The sequence below is a fragment of the Lissotriton vulgaris genome, chromosome 12 (genome assembly GCF_964263255.1).
Source record: "Lissotriton vulgaris chromosome 12, aLisVul1.2, whole genome shotgun sequence".
Lineage (NCBI taxonomy): Eukaryota > Metazoa > Chordata > Amphibia > Caudata > Salamandridae > Lissotriton > Lissotriton vulgaris.
Window position 1 is genome coordinate 445,367,593 of NC_141700.1, and position 7,878 is coordinate 445,375,470.

The following is a 7,878-nucleotide window of genomic DNA, read 5'->3' on the forward strand; positions in this document are numbered from 1 at the left end:
AGGAAATATAGACATACACATGATACAGAAGAATATACATCTATTTTCAACATTAAAGGAGCATCAAGTATTGGCTTGGAGACTGATTGAAGGTATGTCCTTGGCATTTTTAACTTTATGCTCTAAAGACTAAACTAATAGGCTCACTAAATATATAGCATACTATTGAAGAAATAGCAGATGATGAAGTGCTACCGATTGTTAACCCGGGATAGTTGGAAAGCTTATATTCAGCTGTTTACATTCATACTATCTTTCTATTTCATCAACAAGACAAAACAAAAATGACCTCAATAAATTGCAATAAATAAGAGATTTAGTTACTTGGCGTTAGATCTTAGAACCATTAATAGATATTTTAGGAGCTTTCCGAATAATAATTAATTCTACAACTATATCAAATGTATTCATCCAATCCTCCAAGCAGCGTTTGATCCAAGGTGATAAACAGTCAAAAATGAGACACAAGAAAAAGTAATCTTTTTTCAAACAATTAAACTTGGCCTGTACAGGGATCGAACCTGTGACCTTGGCGTTATTAGCACCACGCTCTAACCATCTGAGCTAACAGGCCGTTTTGCACAATGTCCTGGAAGTCCAGCATATGAAGAAGTGCTAATGATAGTTAACCCGGGAGATTTGGAAAGCTTAATTTCAGAGGTTTACCATGAAGTTATAAATATATAATATCAACATGAAGAAACTAATATGACTTTAAAAAAATTACAATACAAAAGAGATGTTCATACTTAGTGTTAGAACTTAGAACCATTAATGTTTTTTCCATGTGTTTTAGCAATAAATAACAATTCATCACCTATATGCAATTGATTCATTTAATCATTCTATTAGCTTCCCCTCAAAGGAAATATAGAGATACACATGATACAGAAGAAAATACATCTATTTTCAACATTAAAGGAGCATCAAGTATTGGCTAGGAGACTGATTGAAAGTATATCCTTGGCATTTTTAACTTTATGCTCTAAAGACTAAACTAATAGGCTCACTAAATATATAGCATACTATTGAAGAAATAGCAGATGATGAAGTGCTACCGATTGTTAACCCGGGATAGTTGGAAAGCTTATATTCAGCTGTTTACATTCATACTATCTTTATATTTCATCAACAAGACAAAACAAAAATGACCTCAATAAATTGCAATAAATAAGAGATTTAGTTACTTGGCGTTAGAACTTAGAACCATTAATAGATATTTTAGGAGCTTTCCGAATAATAATTAATTCTACAACTATATCAAATGTATTCATCCAATCCTCCAAGCAGCGTTTGATCCAAGGTGATAAACAGTCAAAAATGAGACACAAGAAAAATTAATCTTTTTTCAAACAATTAAACTTGGCCTGTACAGGGATCGAACCTGTGACCTTGGCGTTATTAGCACCACGCTCTAACCATCTGAGCTAACAGGCAATTTTGCATAAACTCCTGGAAGTCCAGCATATGAAGAAGTGCTAATGATAGTTAACCCGGGAGATTTGGAAAGCTTAATTCCAGAGGTTTACCATGAACTTATAAATATATATTATCAACATGAAGAAACTAATATGACTTTAAAAAAATTACAATACAAAAGAGATTTTCATACTTAGTGTTAGAACTTAGAACCATTAATGTTTTTTCCACGTGTTTTAGCAATAAATAACAATTCATCACCTATATGCAATTGATTCATTTAATCATTCTATCAGCTTCCCCTCAAAGGAAATATAGAGATACACATGATACAGAAGAAAATACATCTATTTTCAACATTAAAGGAGCATCAAGTATTGGCTTGGAGACTGATTGAAAGTATGTCCTTGGCATTTTTACCTTTATGCTCTAAAGACTAAACTAATAGGCTCACTAAATATATAGCATACTATTGAAGAAATAGCAGATGATGAAGTGATACTGATTGTTAACCCGGGATAATTAGAAAGCTTATATTCAGCTGTTTACATTCATACTATCTTTATATTTCATCAACAAGACAAAACAAAAATGACCTCAATAAATTGCAATAAATAAGAGATTAAGTTACTTGGCGTTAGAACTTAGAACCATTATTAGATATTCCAGGAGCTTTCAGAATAATAATTAATTCTACAATTATATCAAATGTATTTATCCAATCCTTCAAGCAGTGTTTGATCCAAGGTGATAAACAGTCAAAAATGAGACACAAGAAAAATTAATCTTTTTTCAAACAATTAAACTTGGCCTGTACAGGGATCGAACCTGTGACCTTGGCGTTATTAGCACCACGCTCTAACCATCTGAGCTAACAGGCCGTTTTGCATGAATTGCTGGAAGTCCAGCATATGAAGAAGTGCTAATGATAGTTAACCCGGGAGATTTGGAAAGCTTAATTTCAGAGGTTTACCATGAAGTTACAAATATATAATATCAACATGAAGAAACTAATATGACTTTAAAAAAATTACAATACAAAAGAGATGTTCATACTTAGTGTTAAAACTTAGAACCATTAATGTTTTTTCCATGTGTTTTAGCAATAAATAACAATTCATCACTTATTTGCAATTGATTCATTTAATCATTCTATCAGCTTCCCCTCAAAGGAAATATAGAGATACACATATACAGAAGAAAATACATCTATTTTCAACATTAAAGGAGCATCAAGTATTGGCTAGGAGATTGATTGAAAGTATGTCCTTGGCATTTTTAACTTTATGCTCTAAAGACTAAACTAATAGGATCACTAAATATATAGCATACTATTGAAGAAATAGCAGATGATGAAGTGCTACCGATTGTTAACCCGGGATAGTTGGAAAGCTTATATTCAGCTGTTTACATTCATACTATCCTTATATTTCATCAACAAGACAAAACAAAAATGACCTCAATAAATTGCAATAAATAAGAGATTTAGTTACTTGGCGTTAGAACTTAGAACCATTAATAGATATTTCAGGAGCTTTCAGAATAATAATTAATTCTACAACTATATCAAATGTATTCATCCAATCCTCCAAGCAGCGTTTGATCCAAGGTGATAAACAGTCAAAAATGAGACACAAGAAAAATTAATCTTTTTTCAAACAATTAAACTTGGCCTGTACAGGGATCGAACCTGTGACCTTGGCGTTATTAGCACCAAGCTCTAACCATCTGAGCTAACAGGCCGTTTTGCACAATTTCCTGGAAGTCCAGCATATGAAGAAGTGCTAATGATAGTTAACCCGGGAGATTTGGAAAGCTTAATTTCAGAGGTTTACCATGAAGTTATAAATATATAATATCAACATGAAGAAACTAATATGACTTTAAAAAAATTACAATACAAAAGAGATTTTCATACTTAGTGTTAGAACTTAGAACCATTAATGTTTTTTCCATGTGTTTTAGCAATAAATAAGAATTCATCACCTATATGCAATTGATTCATTTAATCATTCTATCAGCTTCCCCTCAAAGGAAATATAAAGATACACATGATACAGAAGAAAATACATCTATTTTCAACATTAAAGGAGCATCAAGTATTGGCTTGGAGACTGATTGAAATTATGTCCTTGGCATTTTTAAAATTTTGCTCTAAAGACTAAACTAATAGGCTCACTAAATATATAGCATACTATTGAAGAAATAGCAGATGATGAAGTGCTACTGATTGTTAACCCGGGATAGTTGGAAAGCTTATATTCAGCTGTTTACATTCATACTATCTTTATATTTCATCAACAAGACAAAACAAAAATGACCTCAATGAATTGCAATAAATAGGAGATTTAGTTACTTGGAGTTAGAACTTAAAACCATTAATAGATATTCCAGGAGCTTTCAGAATAATAATTAATTCTACAACTATATCAAATGTATTCATCCAATCCTTCAAGCAGCGTTTGATCCAAGGTGATAAACAGTCAAAAATTAGACACAAGAAAAATTAATCTTTTTATAAACAATTAAACTCGGCCTGTACAGGGATTGAACCTGTGACCTTGGCGTTATTAGCACCACGCTCTAACCATCTGAGCTAACAGGCCGTTTTGCACAAATTCCTGGAAGTCCAGCATATGAAGAAGTGCTAATGATAGTTAACCCGGGAGATTTGTAAAGCTTAATTTCAGAGGTTTACCATGAAGTTATACTTATATAATATCAACATGAAGAAACTAATATGACTCTAAAAAAATTGCAATACAAAAGAGATGTTCATACTTAGTGTTAGAACTTAGAACCATGAATGTTTTTTCCATGTGTTTTAGCAATAAATAATAATTCATCACCTATATGCAATTGATTCATCTAATCATTCTATCAGCTTCCCCTCAAAGGAAATATAGACATACACATGATACAGAAGAAAATACATCTATTTTCAACATTAAAGGAGCATCAAGTATTGGCTTGGAGACTGATTGAAAGTATGTCCTTGGCATTTTTAATTTTATACTCTAAAGACTAAACTAATAGGCTCACTAAATATATAGCATACTATTGAAGAAATAGCAGATGATGAAGTGCTATTGATTGTTAACCCGGGATAGTTGGAAAGCTTATATTCAGCTGTTTACATTCATACTATCTTTATATTTCATCAACAAGACAAAACAAAAATGACCTCAATAAATTGCAATAAATAAGAGTTTAAGTTACTTGGCGTTAGAACTTAGAACCATTAATAGATATTCCAGGAGCTTTCAGAATAATAATTAATTCTACAACTATATCAAATGTATTTATCCAATCCTTCAAGCAGTGTTTGATCCAAGGTGATAAACAGTCAAAAATGAGACAAAAGAAAAATTAATCTTTTTTCAAACGATTAAACTTGGCCTGTACAGGGATCAAACCTGTGACCTTGGCGTTATTAGCACTACGCTCTAACCATCTGAGCTAACAGGTCGTTTTGCACAATTTCCTGGAAGTCCAGCATATGAAGAAGTGCTAATGATAGTTAACCTGGGAGATTTGGAAAGCTTAATTTCAGAGGTTTACCATGAAGTTATAAATATATAATATCAACATGAAGAAACTAATATGACTTTAAAAAAATTACAATACAAAAGAGATGTTCATACTTAGTGTTAGAACTTAGAACCATTAATGTTTTTTCCATGTGTTTTAGCAATAAATAACAATTCATCACCTATATGCAATTAATTCATTTAATCATTCTATCAGCTTCCCCTCAAAGGAAATATAGAGATACACATGATACAGAAGAAAATACATCTATTTTCAACATTAAAGGAGCATCAAGTATTGGCTTGGAGACTGATTGAAAATATGTCCTTGGCATTTTTAACTTTTTGCTCTAAAGACTAAACTAATAGGCTCACTAAATATATAGCATACTATTGAAGAAATAGCAGATGATGAAGTGCTTCCGATTGTTAACCCGGGATAGTTGGAAAGCTTATATTCAGCTGTTTACATTCATACTATCTTTATATTTCATCAACAAGACAAAACAAAAATGACCTCAATGAATTGCAATAAATAAGAGATTTAGTTACTTGGCGTTAGAACTTAGACTCATTATTAGATATTCCAGGAGCTTTCAGAATAATAATTATTTCTACAACTATATGAAATATATTCATCCAATCCTTCAAGCTCCGTTTGATCCAAGGTGATAAACAGTCAAAAATTAGACACAAGAAAAATTTATCTTTTTACAAACAATTAAACTTGGCCTGTACAGGGATCGAACCTGTGACCTTGTAGCTATTAGAACCACGCTCTAACCATCTGAGCTAACAGGCCATTTTGCATAAACTCCTGGAAGTCCAGCATATGAAGAAGTGCTAATGATAGTTAACCAGGGAGATTTGGAAAGCTTAATTTCAGAGGTTTACCATGAAGTTATACTTATATAATATCAACATGAAGAAACTAATATGACTCTAAAAAAATTACAATACAAAAGAGATGTTCATACTTAGTGTTAGAACTTAGAACCATTAATGTTTTTTCCATGTGTTTTAGCAATAAATAATAATTCATCACCTATATGCAATTGATTCATCTAATCATTCTATCAGCTTCCCCTCAAAGGAAATATAGACATACACATGATACAGAAGAAAATACATCTATTTTCAACATTAAAGGAGCATCAAGTATTGGCTTGGAGACTGATTGAAAGTATGTCCTTGGCATTTTTAACTTTATGCTCTAAAGACTAAACTAATAGGCTCACTAAATATATAGCATACTATTGAAGAAATAGCAGATGATGAAGTGCTACTGATTGTTAACCCGGGATAGTTGGAAAGCTTATATTCAGCTGTTTACATTCATACTATCTTTATATTTCATCAACAAGACAAAACAAAAATGACCTCAATGAATTGCAATAAATAAGAGATTTAGTTACTTGGCGTTAGAACTTAGACTCATTAATAGATATTCCAGGAGCTTTCAGAATAATAATTAATTCTACAACTATATGAAATATATTCATCCAATCCTTCAAGCTCCGTTTGATCCAAGGTGATAAACAGTCAAAAATGAGACACAAGAAAAATGTATCTTTTTACAAACAATTAAACTTGGCCTGTACAGGGATCGAACCTGTGACCTTGGCGTTATTAGCACCACACTCTAACCATCTGAGCTAACAGGCCGTTTTGCATGAATTGCTGGAAGTCCAGCATATAATGAAGTGCTAATGATAGTTAACCCGGGAGATTTGGAAAGCTTAATTTCAGAGGTTTACCATGAAGTTATAAATATATAATATCAACATGAAGAAACTAATATGACTTTAAAAAAATTACAATACAAAAGAGATTTTCATACTTAGTGTTAGAACTTAGAACCATTAATGTTTTTTCCATGTGTTTTAGCAATAAATAACAATTCATCACCTATATGAAATTGATTCATTTAATCATTCTATCAGCTTCCCCTCAAAGAAAATATAGAGATACACATGATACAGAAGAAAATACATCTATTTTCAACATTAAAGGAGCATCAAGTATTGGCTAGGAGATTGATTGAAAGTATGTCTTTGGCATTTTTAACTTTATGCTCTAAAGACTAAACTAATAGGCTCACTAAATATATAGCATACTATTGAAGAAATAGCAGATGATGAAGTGCTACCGATTGTTAACCCGGGATAGTTGGAAAGCTTATATTCAGCTGTTTACATTCATACTATCTTTATATTTCATCAACAAGACAAAACAAAATGACCTCAATAAATTGCAATAAATAAGAGATTTAGTTACTTGGCGTTAGAACTTAGAACCATTAATAGATATTTCAGGAGCTTTCAGAATAATAATTATTTCTACAACTATATCAAATGTATTCATCCAATCCTCCAAGCAGCGTTTGATCCAAGGTGATAAACAGTCAAAAATGAGACACAAGAAAAATTAATCTTTTTTCAAACAATTAAACTTGGCCTGTACAGGGATCGAACCTGTGACCTTGGCGTTATTAGCACCACACTCTATCCATCTGAGCTAACAGGCCATTTTGCATAAACTCCTGGAAGTCCAGCATGTGAAGAACTGCTAATGATAGTTAACCCGGGAGATTTGGATAGCTGAATTTCAGAGGTTTACCATGAAATTATAAATATATAATATCAACATGAAGAAACTAATATGACTTTTAAAAAATTACAAGACAAAAGAGATTTTCATACTCAGTGTTAGAACTTAGAACCATTAATGTTTTTTTCCATGTGTTTTAGCAATAAATAACAATTCATCACCTATATGCAATTGATTCATCTAATCATTCTATCAGCTTCCCCTCAAAGGAAATATAGACATACACATGATACAGAAGAAAATACATCTATTTTCAACATTAAAGGAGCATCAAGTATTGGCTTGGAGACTGATTGAAGGTATGTTCTTGGCATTTTTA

At 31.8% G+C, this 7,878-nt stretch overlaps 2 non-coding genes across 2 annotated transcripts; both read right to left on the reverse strand.

Moving 5' to 3' along the window:
- Positions 1 to 500: 500 nt before the first annotated feature.
- TRNAI-AAU (transfer RNA isoleucine (anticodon AAU)) lies at positions 501 to 574 on the reverse strand. The gene has a single exon. It is a non-coding gene; the product is annotated as a tRNA-Ile (tRNA).
- Positions 575 to 2,226: 1,652 nt separating this feature from the next.
- TRNAI-AAU (transfer RNA isoleucine (anticodon AAU)) lies at positions 2,227 to 2,300 on the reverse strand. The gene has a single exon. It is a non-coding gene; the product is annotated as a tRNA-Ile (tRNA).
- Positions 2,301 to 7,878: the final 5,578 nt, after the last annotated feature.